This window comes from Musca domestica, unplaced genomic scaffold (genome assembly GCF_030504385.1).
Source record: "Musca domestica strain aabys unplaced genomic scaffold, Musca_domestica.polishedcontigs.V.1.1 80, whole genome shotgun sequence".
Classification (NCBI taxonomy): domain Eukaryota; kingdom Metazoa; phylum Arthropoda; class Insecta; order Diptera; family Muscidae; genus Musca; species Musca domestica.
This window is the reverse complement of record NW_026712410.1, coordinates 888,140-907,890: the sequence shown is the minus strand read 5'-3', so window position 1 is coordinate 907,890 and position 19,751 is coordinate 888,140.

Below are 19,751 nucleotides of genomic sequence, written 5' to 3'. Positions count from 1 at the left end.
ACGACTGGCGTCCACACATATAGTTGATTATCCAACGTTTCAAACTTGGCCGGAGGGTAGTTCTCTGCACGTCCTCAAACAGTGTGGGATGATTGACCGTATCAAATGCCTTTGATAGGTCAAGGGCTACCAACACTGTTCTGTCACACGGCCTGTTCTGGTTCAGTCCTCTACTAATATGTGTGGAAATGGCGTGTAATGCTGTTGTGGTACTATGTTGTGGACGGAATCCATGCTGGTGGTTGGCAACTGTATAGCTTCCTCTAATGCTGGGGAGGAGTAAAGCCTCAAGAGTCTTTGCTACTGGCGACAAAAGCGAAATCGGCCTGTACGATTCGCCTTTACTGGCATCCTTGATTGGCTTCAGTAGCGGGACCACCCGGCCCATTTTAAAGGTTTCGGGCACTATGTGGGTGGCTAGCGGCAAATTGAGAACTTTCGTAAAGTACTCGACTCCCGGCGTATCCAGCTGCTTCAACAATACCATTGAGATTCCGTCCGGGCCCAACGGATGACATTTGCAACATCACCCATCGTAAACTGTGGTGGTTCCTCCTCGGCGGGAAGAGATATGATACGACGTAGTACTCTTCGCTTCGCCCTATCGCTCTCGGGGTGCTCGACAAATTGTCGGTTAAAGTATTCCGCGCACCTCTTCGGATCAGTCACCGTTACGTTGTTAAAAGTGACTGAGGTCCTATCATGCTTTGTTCCAGGGTTCGAGAGCGACTTAACCGTTACCCACAGCTTACTCATATCGGTTCCAATGTTGGAGCACTTCAGATGGTCTAGTCACTTTTTCATCTTATGCTCCTGTACCAACCGGTTGACTTCCACTGTCAAATTGTGATTCTAGGATCAGTAGGGTTGGTACGACGGAGATCATCACACTCGTTTGCTAATCCCGCTGCCTCCGCTGGGAAGTTTGGTCTTATCTCGGGTATTCGACCAGCAGGTATATACCGATCGGCTGCAGCTTTGATGATGTTTCGGAATCCTTTCTGCTACCCGAACATCAGAAAGGTTGGGCAGTTCTCTGAAGCGACGGTTGGTGAATTCTCTGAACTCTGGCCAGTGAGCTTTCTCATGGTTAAGGAAAGTGAGGCGTTCAGAGGTTATGAAATCGGGCGACCTGCTTATGGAGACGATTATCGGGAAATGGTCTGAGCCAAGAGAAATGACGGGTTGCCAAGTCACGTCATTTATCAGACCGGGTGACACTATGGTTAAATCTGGCGAACTGTGACTCTCTCCTCTTATTCGGGTGGGGGCATCCTCGTTAACCGTTGTAATCATTACAACGTTGTAGGCTGCAATTTTCATTCAGCTTGTGTTCCTGCACCGCTGCGATCTTAATATTCCTCCGACTCATAAATTCCACTATCTCATCTATTTTGCCCCGTAGTCCGTTGCAATTGAATTGCAAGAATGATGCACAATCCGGAGTTGGAACAGCAACATGTGGCGTTAGGTGCTGCGTTGTTGGTGGCTGTTCTGGAGACTGCGGTGGAGTGCCATACTCCGACGACGTTTCTGATGAGGACGACGAAGAAGTGGACTCGCTGGGGACTACGTTACTGCAGCAAGTCGCAACATAATCCCTTTCGCTGTAGTCTCGTAAACGCCTTAGTCCGGAACAGTTCTTGAAGTGCACCCATTCTCTGCATTCATTACATCGCACCGAAACTGATCTGTGGTGGATGACGTTCTGGCAAACCGAGCAGAACCAAGGTCCGGGGTTTTCCTCAATTCCGGCACGGACCATTAAAATCCGGAGCAAGCATTCCGGGATATGCTGCTCCTAATGCAGAAAAATAAACAAACACAAACATGTACATACTGGGTTGGCAGCCGCTGGCCGAAACTGGGATCTTGTTGTTTCGGGTCAATCCGGTATCGTAGAACCCGCTGCCGTGGGATTGATTTTGCTTCTTTGTTTTTTCGATGATGCCTTCTTGGCTGTCTATCATTTATTTATTTATTTACTTATTTTTAATTTTTTATTTTTTAATGTTAGGCCCAAGTTATCATACAGTCCCCATATAACATATAATTTGGTGTTTGAAGTTCGTAATAGATACTGCAGCATAAAACAGAAAATGGGCCATGTAGGTCCACGTCTTCGTATAGCCCCCATATACCGTACCCTCCGATATTCGGTATTTTGATGATTTTAGCTACATTGTAAACAGATTTTTCTTCATTTAAATATTGTAATAACTTATGACAAAAGTTGCCTATGCAGGTCCACGTCGTCGTAGAGGCATTCCGTATTTTTAAGATTTTAACAGAATTTTTAATGGTATTTTTTTTTTTTTTTTTGAAAATTGCCAAATTTGTACCAAATGGTAGAGGGTATTAAAACCTGTTACCTGTTTTCTTTGGTTTTGCCCCTATGGCGACTTTTTTTATTTTTGCCCCTTGGGTCTTGTTTGTAATATGTATATGTGTTTTTTTTATTCTGCCTCTATGGCTTTTTATTTTTGCACAATGGCTGTTTCGTTTAATTTTGTCCCTCTTTTTTTGAAGAATAGCTACTTCTGTTTGTAGTGAGTCTCTTACCACTGGTGGGGGAAACTCCTACATTTTTTTCGTTTTGTGGTCGCTAATTCGTTTCACTTTGACAAAAGCGAAGGCTAGATTGACCAATGTAAGATGAGAAAAGAAAACCAACCGAATGCTTTGGCTGTTGATTTAACTCTAATTTTACACACAGCTTACTCATATCGGTTCCAATGTTGGAGCACTTCAGATGGTCTAGTCACTTTTTCATCTTATGCTCCTGTACCAACCGGTTGACTTCCACTGTCAAATTATGATTCTAGGATCAGTAGGGTTGGTACGACGGAGATCATCACACTCGTTTGCTAATCCCGCTGCCTCCGCTGGGAAGTTTGGTCTTATCTCGGGTATTCGACCAGCAGGTATATACCGAGCGGCTGCAGCTTTGATGATGTTTCGGAATCCTTTCTGCTACCCGAACATCAGAAAGGTTGGGCAGTTCTCTGAAGCGACGGTTGGTGAATTCTCTGAACTCTGGCCAGTGAGCTTTCTCATGGTTAAGGAAAGTGAGGCGTTCAGAGGTTATGAAATCGGGCGACCTGCTTATGGAGACGATTATCGGGAAATGGTCTGAGCCAAGAGAAATGACGGGTTGCCAAGTCACGTCATTTATCAGACCGGGTGACACTATGGTTAAATCTGGCGAACTGTGACTCTCTCCTCTTATTCGGGTGGGGGCATCCTCGTTAACCGTTGTAATCATTACAACGTTGTAGGCTGCAATTTTCATTCAGCTTGTGTTCCTGCACCGCTGCGATCTTAATATTCCTCCGACTCATAAATTCCACTATCTCATCTATTTTGCCCCGTAGTCCGTTGCAATTGAATTGCAAGAATGATGCACAATCCGGAGTTGGAACAGCAACATGTGGCGTTAGGTGCTGCGTTGTTGGTGGCTGTTCTGGAGACTGCGGTGGAGTGCCATACTCCGACGACGTTTCTGATGAGGACGACGAAGAAGTGGACTCGCTGGGGACTACGTTACTGCAGCAAGTCGCAACATAATCCCTTTCGCTGTAGTCTCGTAAACGCCTTAGCCCGGAACAGTTCTTGAAGTGCACCCATTCTCTGCATTCATTACATCGCACCGAAACTGATCTGTGGTGGATGACGTTCTGGCAAACCGAGCAGAACCAAGGTCCGGGGTTTTCCTCAATTCCGGCACGGACCATTAAAATCCGGAGCAAGCATTCCGGGATATGCTGCTCCTAATGCAGAAAAATAAACAAACACAAACATGTACATACTGGGTTGGCAGCCGCTGGCCGAAACTGGGATCTTGTTGTTTCGGGTCAATCCGGTATCGTAGAACCCGCTGCCGTGGGATTGATTTTGCTTCTTTGTTTTTTCGATGATGCCTTCTTGGCTGTCTATCATTTATTTATTTATTTACTTATTTTTAATTTTTTATTTTTAATGTTAGGCCCAAGTTATCATACAGTCCCCATATAACATATAATTTGGTGTTTGAAGTTCGTAATAGATACTGCAGCATAAAACAGAAAATGGGCCATGTAGGTCCACGTCTTCGTATAGCCCCCATATACCGTACCCTCCGATATTCGGTATTTTGATGATTTTAGCTACATTGTAAACAGATTTTTCTTCATTTAAATATTGTAATAACTTATGACAAAAGTTGCCTATGCAGGTCCACGTCGTCGTAGAGGCATTCCGTATTTTAAGATTTTAACAGAATTTTTAATGGTTTTTTTTTTTTTTTTTTTTTTTTTTTTTGAAAATTGCCAAATTTGTACCAAATGGTAGAGGGTATTAAAACCTGTTACCTGTTTTCTTTGGTTTTGCCCCTATGGCGACTTTTTTATTTTTGCCCCTTGGGTCTTGTTTGTAATATGTATATGTGTTTTTTTTATTCTGCCTCTATGGCTTTTTTATTTTTGCACAATGGCTGTTTCGTTTAATTTTGTCCCTCTTTTTTTGAAGAATAGCTACTTCTGTTTGTAGTGAGTCTCTTACCACTGGTGGGGGAAACTCCTACATTTTTTTCGTTTTGTGGTCGCTAATTCGTTTCACTTTGACAAAAGCGAAGGCTAGATTGACCAATGTAAGATGAGAAAAGAAAACCAACCGAATGCTTTGGCTGTTGATTTAACTCTAATTTTACACACAGCTTACTCATATCGGTTCCAATGTTGGAGCACTTCAGATGGTCTAGTCACTTTTTCATCTTATGCTCCTGTACCAACCGGTTGACTTCCACTGTCAAATTATGATTCTAGGATCAGTAGGGTTGGTACGACGGAGATCATCACACTCGTTTGCTAATCCCACTGCCTCCGCTGGGAAGTTTGGTCTTATCTCGGGTATTCGACCAGCAGGTATATACCGAGCGGCTGCAGCTTTGATGATGTTTCGGAATCCTTTCTGCTACCCGAACATCAGAAAGGTTGGGCAGTTCTCTGAAGCGACGGTTGGTGAATTCTCTGAACTCTGGCCAGTGAGCTTTCTCATGGTTAAGGAAAGTGAGGCGTTCAGAGGTTATGAAATCGGGCGACCTGCTTATGGAGACGATTATCGGGAAATGGTCTGAGCCAAGAGAAATGACGGGTTGCCAAGTCACGTCATTTATCAGACCGGGTGACACTATGGTTAAATCTGGCGAACTGTGACTCTCTCCTCTTATTCGGGTGGGGGCATCCTCGTTAACCGTTGTAATCATTACAACGTTGTAGGCTGCAATTTTCATTCAGCTTGTGTTCCTGCACCGCTGCGATCTTAATATTCCTCCGACTCATAAATTCCACTATCTCATCTATTTTGCCCCGTAGTCCGTTGCAATTGAATTGCAAGAATGATGCACAATCCGGAGTTGGAACAGCAACATGTGGCGTTAGGTGCTGCGTTGTTGGTGGCTGTTCTGGAGACTGCGGTGGAGTGCCATACTCCGACGACGTTTCTGATGAGGACGACGAAGAAGTGGACTCGCTGGGGACTACGTTACTGCAGCAAGTCGCAACATAATCCCTTTCGCTGTAGTCTCGTAAACGCCTTAGTCCGGAACAGTTCTTGAAGTGCACCCATTCTCTGCATTCATTACATCGCACCGAAACTGATCTGTGGTGGATGACGTTCTGGCAAACCGAGCAGAACCAAGGTCCGGGGTTTCCTCAATTCCGGCACGGACCATTAAAATCCGGAGCAAGCATTCCGGGATATGCTGCTCCTAATGCAGAAAAATAAACAAACACAAACATGTACATACTGGGTTGGCAGCCACTGGCCGAAACTGGGATCTTGTTGTTTCGGGTCAATCCGGTATCGTAGAACCCGCTGCCGTGGGATTGATTTTGCTTCTTTGTTTTTTCGATGATGCCTTCTTGGCTGTCTATCATTTATTTATTTATTTACTTATTTTTAATTTTTTATTTTTTAATGTTAGGCCCAAGTTATCATACAGTCCCCATATAACATATAATTTGGTGTTTGAAGTTCGTAATAGATACTGCAGCATAAAACAGAAAATGGGCCATGTAGGTCCACGTCTTCGTATAGCCCCCATATACCGTACCCTCCGATATTCGGTATTTTGATGATTTTAGCTATGACAAAAGTTGCCTATGCAGGTCCACGTCGTCGTAGAGGCATTCCGTATTTTTAAGATTTTAACAGAATTTTTAATGGTATTTTTTTTTTTTTTTTGAAAATTGCCAAATTTGTACCAAATGGTAGAGGGTATTAAAACCTGTTACCTGTTTTCTTTGGTTTTGCCCCTATGGCGACTTTTTTTATTTTTGCCCCTTGGGTCTTGTTTGTAATATGTATATGTGTTTTTTTTATTCTGCCTCTATGGCTTTTTTATTTTTGCACAATGGCTGTTTCGTTTAATTTTGTCCCTCTTTTTTTGAAGAATAGTTAATTCTGTTTGTAGTGAGTCTCTTACCACTGGTGGGGGAAACTCCTACATTTTTTTCGTTTTGTGGTCGCTAATTCGTTTCACTTTGACAAAAGCGAAGGCTAGATTGACCAATGTAAGATGAGAAAAGAAAACCAACCGAATGCTTTGGCTGTTGATTTAACTCTAATTTTATTTCAAAAATATGTTTCTCAAGTGCTACCGAAACTAATCTAACTTAATCTAATCGCAGCCACGCAATTATTCTTATCTATTCTAAAATTGAATGGAGAACATTGCAGGGCTGCTTGTTATTTCATTCAAGTGGTCTTGTGGTGCATCTACTGAGCGCATCGATATCTGTACGTGTGGGTCATAACCTTTATTATCTCACACATTATCGTATGCGTCAGCGCACAAGATCACCGAATTGTTCATTGTGGTGTTTTATGGCGGCTGGGAAATATGTAATTTTAGAATATTTATTGTTTATTGCTAGATTTTCCCAGCGACTCAACTCACTCAAAAGTATGTAAAAAGTATTTTGTACACCTCCAAAGTAAGTTCCCTGACTCTTAGGGTTAATACGGCGAAGCTCACCTCGCTCGTTTGCTAGTCCCGCTGCCTCTGCTAGGAAATTTAGTTTTACTTCAGATATTCGACCAGCAGGTATATAGCGAGCGGATGCAGCTTTCTGCTACCTGAACATCATATGGGTTGAATTCTTGCCAATTGGCTATCCCGTGGTTAAGGAAAGTACGGCGTTCAGAGTGTGTATATATGATTGTGATCTCCGGAAATTATAGCCAAAATGGTGATATTTGAGAGTTTTGATGTATCCAGTAGATTAAGATGGCTTATCCAAAGCAATGAATATAAAGCTGTGGGGTAGAAGTATTCAGGCAAAATATCACAGATTGTATCGCAGTAAAAGGAAATTTCACAGGTGTAGATAAGTTTCCTTGATGAACTCAAGCATACAGTTTTTGGCATCTCTTTGGGCGAGTGCCACATTTATCATAATTATCATTATCAACAGCTCCAATGTGATGTAGACACACCTTGTCATAAGGTTGACCAACCATCAACCTATTTATTAGTTTCGTATCCTTCAATGATAGGTCCATTTTATGTACCAGGGACGTGCAAAAACATTTTCGCAAATTTGGAAAAGTTTTTACCCCTTGGTTGTTGAAATTTGAGTGAATTCTTCGTTCCAGTCATGGCATGTGTTTAATCTTCATTAAAGCCTCCATATAACATAACAACGTTTAATATTTAAATCTTGTAGAATGTTATGGAAATCTCCAACCCGAAAATAGTCCGAGGTAACAGTAGCTAAAGCCCTACAGGCAACAATGTGGTATCTTCCACAGCAATCTGAAGAGCCTTTTAAAGGACAAAAAACTCACCAAAGGTGGAGGAGGTTTTCAAGTCAATCTTGAAGATAATCTTTGTCTCTTGGAGGTGTTGTAAATTCCACAACCAGTAGCATTGTCTTTGACCGACGCATCTGTTCCAAATAATTCAAAATCATGCATTTTGTAGTGAGCAAGCTCCTTGTAAATGGCTTGTAAAAGCTAGTAAGTTGGTTCTGATGTGTGGAATTTCTGTCGGGAATATGAGCCTGACTAGTGGATTGTCAGCAATAATATCATACGATATCTGGATTTCGTAGCTTCATCCTACTGATCTTTTTGCAGTTAAAAACTGGGCTCTGTGTGCAGGCGGTAGTTCTCCAGCAAGCGTATATACCACAAGAGTAGGTGATGATTTGGGCACTCCCAGGGATCTTTTAATCATGCCAATTAGACGTTCAACTTTTTTCTTTATGTACTGTGGAGAATTAGCAGTTGTCGTTTTAGAGTACTCAATTTTGGATCTAACAACGCTTCTATTCTCTGATTGAAGTAGGGCATCTCAAAAGATTAGTCTTATTGATAACGGCATTCTCTATAAATGAGAAATGTTCAGAAAGTAATTCAGTGTAATTTGTTTTATGGTGGATTAAACAAAAGATTGAGTGCGAAAAGTGCATTTAGAAGTCGTTTGATTTTCCTTGCTGCGGTTCTAAGGTCGGCATTCTGGCAGGACTGAATATGTTTCCACTACGTAGCACTAACATTGGCGGACCACACCGGAGCCGCATAATTTACCACAGACCGTCCTATCGTGTTGTAAGAGGTCAACAAGGTTTCCTTATCAGCTCCCCAAGTACTGCCGGCCGGTCCCACGCCTCACATTCCCACCCCTGTGACATTCGTTTACGCAGGGACCGCGTACACATCATGATCCGCATCACAATGGGAATTTTGTAGGCAATTGAAAACCAACTACAGAATCTAATTCATCAGCTAGTTTGTCAAATGATAAAACATGTATTTTAATTGTTTAAAAATAAAAATATTCTAGATATAATAACTTCTGAACTCATACTAAACATTACAGTACACAGAATTAAAGTCAATAATAATTCGTGCGGTGAAATCAGTATATAATATTTGGTAGTATCTAGATCTAAACAGAACATTACTTCGAATACATAGGATTAGGGAATCTGAAGGTATATTAACATTTAATATTTTTAGTACAAAAATCGAGTTCAACATAATATGTCTGCTTTTAGGTGTACGCAATCTAATTAATTTTAGCCTGCTAGCATAAGAAGGCAAAGCAAAATCACTATTTCAATATAAACCTCGTATGGCAAATAGCAGAAATTGTTTTTGCACGGATTCTATTTTATCTGAGTATATTGCATATTGAGGATCCCACACAACAGAACCACCGTTTAACAAAACCTAAAACATCATTTGCTTTATTTACCACTGTTATTACATGGCTATTAAACTTTAATTTTGGGTCCATCAAGAAGTCAAGATCGACAAATGAATCTACAGTTGACAATGAATGACCTTCAATATTATATTGCAATATCAGAGAAGATCTGGAGAAGCATATATTCCTACATTTGCTCAAATTTGAATCCATACAATTTAACATGCACTATTGAAAAAGGTTATCTAAATCGATTTGAATTTGAATAAATGAATAATTTAAAATCATCTGCGTACATTCACAATTTCGAGTTACGATGGACAAATTATTTTATTACTGTAAATTTTATTGACGTAAATTGTTTAAGATTTGTTGTAGTTGAAAGACCGCTACAAAAACCATGCTGATATAGACTCAATATAGATTGAATTTTCAGTGAAATTGCTGCAGTAATTAATTTTTCTAACAATTTTGGAATGGCGCTTAATTTTGCACATCCTTTATAATTTTTGACACATTAGTAAGACTACCAGACTTATGTAAAGGTATAATATAAGATGTTTTCCAGAAAGTTGAAATAACACGCACATCTCTTCATATCTGTCACTTCTACGCCGTTAAAAGAGACAGATGTCCGATCGTAATTTTTCCCAGGGTTCTAACGGTCATTGATGATTTGCTGAGAACCAGAACCAGAGGACTTTGTTCCGCTTTCCCCACTTCTTCGATGCATTCTTTTCCTCTAGAATCGTCATCGTAATCATCATATTCGTCGAAAATCTTGGATCCTTATGTGCGCAGCGGTTTCTCCTCTTCTCCCACTTTTCGATTATTTTTAAGTAACTTGATAAGTTTCTCCCGGAGTGGTTTTTCAACAGTCAGTGCGGGTGCGACACCAGAATTACCTTCCACATCTCGTTCCTCAAAATGAGGACTTGCCGGCGGGAAAAAATTCCCAAATTTTCCTTCCAAGCCTGAAATCTGTTTTCGTTCAACAGCATCATGTTCCTTTCTTACACTTGATAGTTGTTTGGACAAGACATCTTTCTCAGTTTTGACGACTTGCCTTTCCTCTTGTTTCTTGTCTTCATTTTTATTTTTGCTGGGTTGTGGCAATAGGAACATCTGCTTTATTAGTTCCATCATCGATTTGAAATGCTCCTGCTGCTGCAGCATCATTTTCTGGAACGCCTGAAACTGTTGCTGTTATAAAATAATCTGGTATATTCAATGGCCCAGGATTTTCGACCTCAAGGCCTCCTGACGCCGTTGTTTTATCCGCTTTCTGAAGCTCATGCTCCCCTTCTTGGAGCTTTTGTTTTTGGAACTCCTTTTTCATTTTTTGCATCATATTTTGCTTTTTTATATTTCTTTGTTTTGTTTTTTTTTTTTTTTTTGAATATGGCTTTTATTTATTTTTTTTAATTTATATCTTTTTTAGTTCGGAGTTTTGACGTCCTCTTATCAAATTTTGTACGTTTTTGTTTTGCGACTTTGTTGTACTTTTTTTAGCGATTTTTTCTTTGGTTTTTCCCCTATGGCGAGTATTTTTTTATTTTTGCCCATTGGGTTTCGTTTGTAATATTTATATGTTTTTTTTTTTTTAATTCTGCCTCTATGGCTTTTTTATTCTTGCACAATGACTTTTTCGTTTAATTTTGTCCCTTCGACTATTTTTTAAAATGCCCTACGGTATTATATTTCAAATGTCTCAGCGGACTTCTTTTGGTAGCAGTTCTTCTCTTTTTTTTTTTTTGAAGAATAGCTACTTCTGCTTGTAGTGAGTCTCTTACCACTGGTGGGGGAAAACTCCTACAATTTTTTCGTTTTGTGGTCGCTAATTCGTTTCACTTTGACGAAGCGAAGGCTCGATTGACCAATGTAAGATGAGAAAAGAAAACCAACCGAATGGTTTGGCTGTTGATTCAATTCTAATTGTATTTAACTAATCTAACTTAACCTAATCGCAGCCACGCAATTATTCTTATCTATTCTAATGTTGAATGGAGAACATTGCAGGGCTGCTTGTTATTTCATTCAAGTGGTCTTGTGCATCTACTGAGTCCATCGATATATGTACGTGTGGGTCATAACCTTTATTATCTCACAAATTATCGTATGCGTCAGCGCACAAGATCACCGAATTGTTCACTGTGGTGTTTTATGGCGGCTGGGAAAAATGTAATTTTATAATATTTATTGTTTATTGCTAGATTTCCGAGGCGACTCAACCCACTCAAAAGTATGTGAAAAGTATTTTGTACACCTCCAGAGCAAATTCCCTGACTCTTAGGGTTAATACGGCGAAGCTCACCTCGCTCGTTTGCTAGTCCCGCTGCCTCTGTTGGGAAATTTAGTCTTATTTCAGGTATTCGACCAACAGGTATATAGCGAGCGGTTGCAGCTTTGATGATGTCCCGGAAACACTTATCTGCTACCTGAACATCATATGGGTTGGGCAGTTCTCTGAAGCGGCGATTAGTATATTCTCTGAATTCTTGCCAATTGGCTTTCCCGTGGTTAAGGAAAGTACGGCGTTCAGAGTCTATAACACTAAACAGTGGATGTAGAAAATAATCCAGTGTGTTTATATGATTATGATCTCCGGAAATTACAGCCAAAATGGTGATCTTTGGTGTATCCAGTAGATTAAGATGGCTTATCCAAAGCAATGAATATAAAGCTGTGGGGTAGAAGGATTCAGGCAAAATATCACAGATTGTATCACAGTATAAGGAAATTTCATAGGTGTAGATGAGTTCCCTTGAACTCAAGCAGTTGTGTGCAAAGATTGGGGTCTTGGGTTTGGTTCAGTTTTTGGTGTAGTGGAAAGAGGATAGAGAATTTGCATCTTAAACCTCAGGCATTCAAAAATACAGGTTTGGGCATCGCTTTGGGCGAGTGCCACATTTATCACAATTATCATTATCAACAGTTCCAATGCGATGTAGGAGCACCTTGTCATAAGGTTGACCAACCATCAACCTATTTATTAGTTTTGTATCCTTCGAGGATAGGTTCATAGTTACCAGGGACGTGCACTAACATTTTCGGAAATTTGGAAAAAAATTACCCCTTGGTTGTTGAAATTTGAGTGAATTCTTCGTTCCAGTCATGGCAATTTTGTGTTTAATCTTCATTAAAGCCTCCATATAACATAACAACGTTGAATATTTAAATCTTGTAGAATGAAATGAATGAAATCTCCAACCCGAAAATAGTCCGAGTTAACAGTAGCTAAAGCCCTGCAGGCAACAAGGTGGAGGAGGTTTTCAAGTCAATCTTGAAGATAAATCTTTGTCTCTTGGAGATGTTGTAAATTCCACAACCAGTAGCATTGTCTTTGACCGACGCATCTGTTGCAAATAATTCAATATCATGCATTTTGTAGTCAGCAAGCTCCTTGTAGATGGCTTGTGGGATTTCTGTCGGGAATATGAGCCTGACTTAACTAGTGGATTGTCAGCAATAATATCATACGATATCTGGATTTCGTAGCTTCATCCTACTTTTTCTGGAATTTTTTTCCTCGTCATTATTTCGTTAGTTTTGATTTCTTTGGCTCATGCTGAGCATTTCTCTTTTTTTTCTTACAGGAGTGATCTGTTGACATGCACAAAACACATTTTTTAATATTGCAATTTCCCTTACACATCTCGTTAATACCCTCCAAACATCTACCCTTGGAACGACGAAGTTGATACATAGTCTTACTGCTGGATAAAAGGCATTTATAACCAAAACCGTGTGGTTGAAAACACAGAATGGGAAATTTTTAATGACACCAAAGGTTTCCACGAAATTCCTTGGGACGAAGGCTCTCAATTTTTTCTTCTTTAAATCTTCATTTTGAATAGAAGCGTTGGCAGAAATTCTGTCTTCAAAGGAGATTTTGTGCAGCGTAACGCTAATCGCATCTACCCTTTTGATACCCTGAAACCCTTTTACTTTAATATATTTGATTTCTGCCTCACTAGTATCTACTAACACCATAAACTCACCTCTATGTTCGTCAATAAATCTCCTCTTATTGGTATCTTACAGGATTTTTTGCACTTGCACACCAGCGTTATCAGCAGCGTCGCTACAACACACATTTATTTTTTGATCAACATCGCCATTTTCTAGAATTCTTATTTCGCCTGGGCGCTAATAATGGTGTTAGCTTCACTCACACATAGAAATGCGTCTTTAGGTACAGACGCCATGGCGTCCATAACCTTCCTTGCAGCCACGTTCCAGATAATTAAGCACTCACACACCACAAAAGGAATTTTTAAATTGTAGTTGCACAGCAACAGATTTTTATTTTATTAATAAAAATATTATTCATCCTTCCTCACAAAACATCAGCTGCACAGCAAACCGAAGAAAAAAATTACACAGCAGCCACAAGTAAAAAACACGCATCACGGTATACAATTACGTCTTAACACGATGAGCTCTCAACGAGGAAATGTGTTTTTATAAAAACAACAATAATGGATTTAAGCCTGACTATTTTGCAACAATAAAATGTTCAGAAAATATTCAAATTTGGGTGTTTTCAAAATATTTATTGCAACGTATGCATCTACAGTTTTTTTAACGTTCTCACGCCTCACATTCCCACCACTGCCGACCTCCCTTTACGTAGGGATCGCGTACACAGCATGGTCCGCATCATAATGGAATTTAGTAGGGAAAAACCAGCTACAGTATCTAATTCATCAGCTAGTTTGTCAAATAATTAAACATGTATTTTAATTGTTTAAAAATAAAATTATTCTGGAATTAATAACTTCTAAACTCATACCAAAATCTACATTACAGTACACGGAATTAAAGTCAACACACAATTTACTAAGAGGTTCGTCCATTGAATAATTCGTGCGGTAAGAATTAGTATATAATAATAGGTAGTATCTACTAGATCTAATCGGAACATTAATTCTAATAGAGGAGATTAGGAAATCTGAAGGTGTATTACCATTTAAAATTTTTAGTACAAACATGGAGTTCAACATAATACGTCTGCTTTTAAGTATAGGCAATCTAATTAATTTTAGCCTGCTAACATATGGAGGCAAAACAAAATCACTATTCCAATATAAACCTCGTAAGGAGATATTGTATATTAGGTGTGTCTGGTTACTTTCTCTGCAGGAATTGTCCAGCAACATCTTTCTGAGAGAGTAAGGTAGTTATTCTCTTTTGCAAGGAAATTGCGAAAAGAAAACAGACGGTATTCCTGCAGAAGCTTCCAACTAATCAGCTGATTTGTCAAAACAAAACAATTTGTCCCCCATTAAAAGAATTAAACGTAAGGAACCACCGCTAATTTCACAAGTTATATAAATAAAAAGGAAATTGACAATAAAATAAAAATATGAGCAATAAAAGGAAGATATATTTAATGTGTTCCGCGGAATCCTTTAAACCTGTTGCTAGTGGCATTTGTCTAAAAATGTTGGAATTAGTCTTTAATTTTCTTATTACATATTAATATTTATGTTTTTCACATTTTGTGAAGTTGTTCTCCAAAAACAATTAGTCTTGCTAATTCCAAAACAATATTTTCAAATTAAAATCACAAAAAGAAATAAATAAACAATAGAAAACATCTGATTGAATGTCGATGAATGAGAAGAAGAAGGCTCTCTTTTGCAGAACTTTCGGGTTAACAGACGACTTCCAGTAACAATTTGTAACAATTGTTACAAATTTTAGGGTATCCAGACACACCTATTGTTTATGCACGTATTCTATTTCATCAGAGTATATCCCATACAACAGAGCCGTATTCTAATGAAGGTTTAACAAGAGACGTAAATAAATGTTTTGTTATATATGGATCAGAAAATTCTTTGGCCCTCCGTTTATCAAAACATAAAATACCATTTACTTTATTTACCATTGTTATTACATGGCTAAGGTCGACGAAGGAGTTTTTGTTGTAACAGACAAAACCAACTTACATGATTATGCTATTTCGTTCATGTGAAACAAATGATTTATAGGAAAATGCATTTGATTTTATTGCCTTGGATACAATAAATTATACGAATGGGAATCCGAAATTTTTGATTTAATATGACATTGCATATTATTTATATCATTCGAATTGTTTGCTTTGTTTCATTTGCAAATTTTACAAACACAATTTTGTATTTATGGCTTATTTGTCGATTTGTGCAATTCAACATAGTTCCGGAAACCCCCAAGTACACAATTTTTGTAAGTGAATTTAAAAGTGTCTTCTCAGAAAAGTTCTTTATTTGTCATAGAGCCTAAAGCACTGTGGGGCAAAATATTAAACTCAGAAAAAGCTAACAAGAACTCTGGATGTGCAAAGAGAATCCGCCAAGGAAAGAAAATGAAGCTTCTGAATGTAGCACAGACTCATAGCTAAAGACGAATTGGAATATGCATTCACGCACTCAAAGCTGTTGTACAACGAAACAAAAACGATTTCTACTTAAGGCATCAAAATCCCAAATCCATGTTAGTCAGGAATCCATAGGGCTAACTGTAAGGAAGCTGTTTTTACGTTGCCCTTCATTGCAAACACGTTTTATCAAAAGAGGTGGAGCATGCACAGTAACGACAACCACTGGTCTTCACTAATTAATCTAAAAAAGTTAATTCGAAATGTGCACGAAATGAAAGAAGGGAAGCGCAATCACAGAAGGACCACAAAATGATTTAGGTGAGTCTAACTTCAGGGGATTAATTATGATTATTGTTACCGATACAACATGTGCATTGTAATTGGATTTCAGCACATGTTGGAAGAGAAACGTTACATCATAACCAAATTCATTAGTTACCAGCATAACGTTCAGCATCGCGAAGTTAGAAATTAAATAGCCAAACATCGAGTACTTCTTTCTGCAGGATTTGATGAACAATTATGATTAACTAAAGGCACCAATGCTATCATTGTGATTATAGAAACAGCTAGAAGAGACGATATGAAGTTTATCTTACTTCTCACTAATGTCTTTATTTACTTCACTGAGAGGAGTGAGATCCCATTTTTTTGAGTTTAATCAGATCCCCAACATTCTAGCTTTACTTGTTTATTTTGATGTCGGAAGGCCGGTAATGGTTGCTTTAAATCTGTTCATTGTTAGACTATTACCGCAGTAATATTTGTCGCCTATTGTATACTTAATAGTAGTAGTACTGTTCATAAAATTGCTATAATTTTGCCCAACACTGTTGGTTGGATATTTACCGGCGGCCACATAAATGGCATCATAACGAAATGATGTAAATAATGTAAACACATACACACATACATTTATGCAGCCACCGGTAAATTCCAATGCTAAATTTCAATAACTAAGCATCGTCAACAGCCAAAACAGGTTTGATGTGACGATGCAAATTTGGCAATAGTTAGTTCTAATCGAATTCTAAGCGCGAACGCGAGTTTCCCCCCGAGTGACAAGTGAAACTGTCAATACAAAAACATAAAATACCAAGACTAATAACATAACTTTTACAAAAAATTGAAACATAAAACAGTGAATTTACAACATAAAGAGCCAAACACAAAACAAGAACATACAACAAGATGAACAAAGAAATTGTTGAATTGTAAAACTTACAAACTAGTTAATTTAAGAATACATTAATTTGAAACCTGTGAATTAAAACTTAGAAACTAGTGAGTTAAAACTTAAAGTATACAAAAATAAATAAACTAAATAAAACTTATGAACTATTGAAAGCTTAAAATAAATTATAAAAACCTAAAATCTAATGTTACATCTAAATTGCACTTTCCCCCTAGAAAAAATCTAAATAATAATAAATAAAAACACGAAGAAAAAAAAAACAAAATACTTTCTATGTGTTTGTTTCTCTTTCGAGACGAGCTTAATGATCTGAAATTTGCAGTGAAAAGGAAAGCCAGATAGACACTATCACACACTCACCACTATGCGACGCGTTTCGCCGTTGGTTAATCGGCTCATCAGGCATATTTGGTGTGGATGATGGCTTACAAGGGCCGTTCTCTGGAAAGTAGTATATATTTCGAACTTATTGCAAATTAGCATATGCGAATTATACACTAGAAACTCTCCAGGTTCGACTCAAGTTCTATTGGCAGATCTTTTTCACAGCAAAGTTTTGTTTTTGTAGTGATGGATTTTTTGTCCACAACAACTACATTGCTTCCAATGCATACACTTGTTTTAGTGCTGCTTTAGGAAGACGGGTTAATGGCTCTGAACGTAGAGACGGCAACTTCTAGTTGGCTGCACACCGAGGTCCGCGGTTCAAATCCCACAGCCAGGCTCGGCTGAATTTTTGAGTTTTGCCTTGTTAAGGCGAAGATCATATGTTTTATGATTTATGTGTTTGTTTTCTCTTTCGAGACGAGCTTAATGATCTGAAATTTGCAGTGAAAAGGAAAGCCAGATAGACACTATCACACACTCACCACTATGCGACGCGTTTCGCCGTTGGTTAATCGGCTTATCAGGCATATTTGGTGTGGATGATGGCTTACAAGGGCCGTTCTCTGGAAAGTAGTACATATTTCGAACTTATTGCAAATTAGCATATGCGAATTATACACTAGAAACTCTCCAGGTTCGACTCAAGTTCTATTGGCAGATCTTTTTCACAGCAAAGTTTTGTTTTTGTAGTGATGGATTTTTTGTCCACAACAACTACATTGCTTCCAATGCATACACTTGTTTTAGTGCTGCTTTAGGAAGACGGGTTAATGGCTCTGAACGTAGAGACGGCAACTTCTAGTTGGCTGCACACCGAGGTCCGCGGTTCAAATCCCACAGCCAGGCTCGGCTGAATTTTTGAGTTTTGCCTTGTTAAGGCGAAGATCATATGTTTTATGATTTATGTGTTTGTTTTCTCTTTCGAGACGAGCTTAATGATCTGAAATTTGCAGTGAAAAGGAAGGACTCGGTGTGCAGCCAACTAGAAGTTGCCGTCTCTACGTTCAGAGCCATTAACCCGTCTTCCTAAAGCAGCACTAAAACAAGTGTATGCATTGGAAGCAATGTAGTTGTTGTGGACAAAAAATCCATCACTACAAAAACAAAACTTTGCTGTGAAAAAGATCTGCCAATAGAACTTGAGTCGAACCTGGAGAGTTTCTAGTGTATAATTCGCATATGCTAATTTGCAATAAGTTCGAAATATATACTACTTTCCAGAGAACGGCCCTTGTAAGCCATCATCCACACCAAATATGCCTGATGAGCCGATTAACCAACGGCGAAACGCGTCGCATAGTGGTGAGTGTGTGATAGTGTCTATCTGGCTTTCCTTTTCACTGCAAATTTCAGATCATTAAGCTCGTCTCGAAAGAGAAAACAAACACATAAATCATAAAACATATGATCTTCGCCTTAACAAGGCAAAACTCAAAAATTCAGCCGAGCCTGGCTGTGGGATTTGAACCGCGGACCTCGGTGTGCAGCCAACTAGAAGTTGCCGTCTCTACGTTCAGAGCCATTAACCCGTCTTCCTAAAGCAGCACTAAAACAAGTGTATGCATTGGAAGCAATGTAGTTGTTGTGGACAAAAAATCCATCACTACAAAAACAAAACTTTGCTGTGAAAAAGATCTGCCAATAGAACTTGAGTCGAACCTGGAGAGTTTCTAGTGTATAATTCGCATATGCTAATTTGCAATAAGTTCGAAATATATACTACTTTCCAGAGAACGGCCCTTGTAAGCCATCATCCACACCAAATATGCCTGATGAGCCGATTAACCAACGGCGAAACGCGTCGCATAGTGGTGAGTGTGTGATAGTGTCTATCTGGCTTTCCTTTTCACTGCAAATTTCAGATCATTAAGCTCGTCTCGAAAGAGAAAACAAACACATAAATCATAAAACATATGATCTTCGCCTTAACAAGGCAAAACTCAAAATACTTTCTTATAATTTAAAAAGACTCAAAGGCAAAAAGGTAAGCCTAAAAACATTTGGTCCTCCAGAGCGGAGCAAAAATAAGTGCAAAGAAAAAAGGTTTTGAAAAAAAAAAATTAACTTTAAAAATAATTACAAAAAAAAAAAAAAATAGACAGTGCACAGTGCAACGAAAAGAGACTATACACAGTGCTACAAAAAATTTAAAATTTTAGAAAAATTGTATTTGTATATTGTATTAAATTGTACTTTTTTTTTTATTTTATATCTTTTAAAATAGAAGAAAACATTTTCTTCTATTTTAAAAGATATAAAATAAAAAAAAGTACAATTAAACAAAAAGTTTTAGAAACTAAAGAGACAATAAAAGTGATACTCAAGAGACAATATAAAGTGACACAAAAAGCAATGGCAAAGGAAAACTGCGGATACAGCAGTCAAGGAGAGACGGACGGACACACGCAGCACAACAACAACAAACAAGGTACAACATCGAGACAAGGAAACAAAACCCAACATCAAAGTGAGTACTCGTGAAATTTTCTTTTTTGACAAAAAAGGGCATTTCGGGAGCAGGCAAATCTTCAATATTTGCATTGACCCGCATATTCCCATATTTGGCAAGATAACTTTGACACATATTCAAAGCTGCTAGTTGCCCA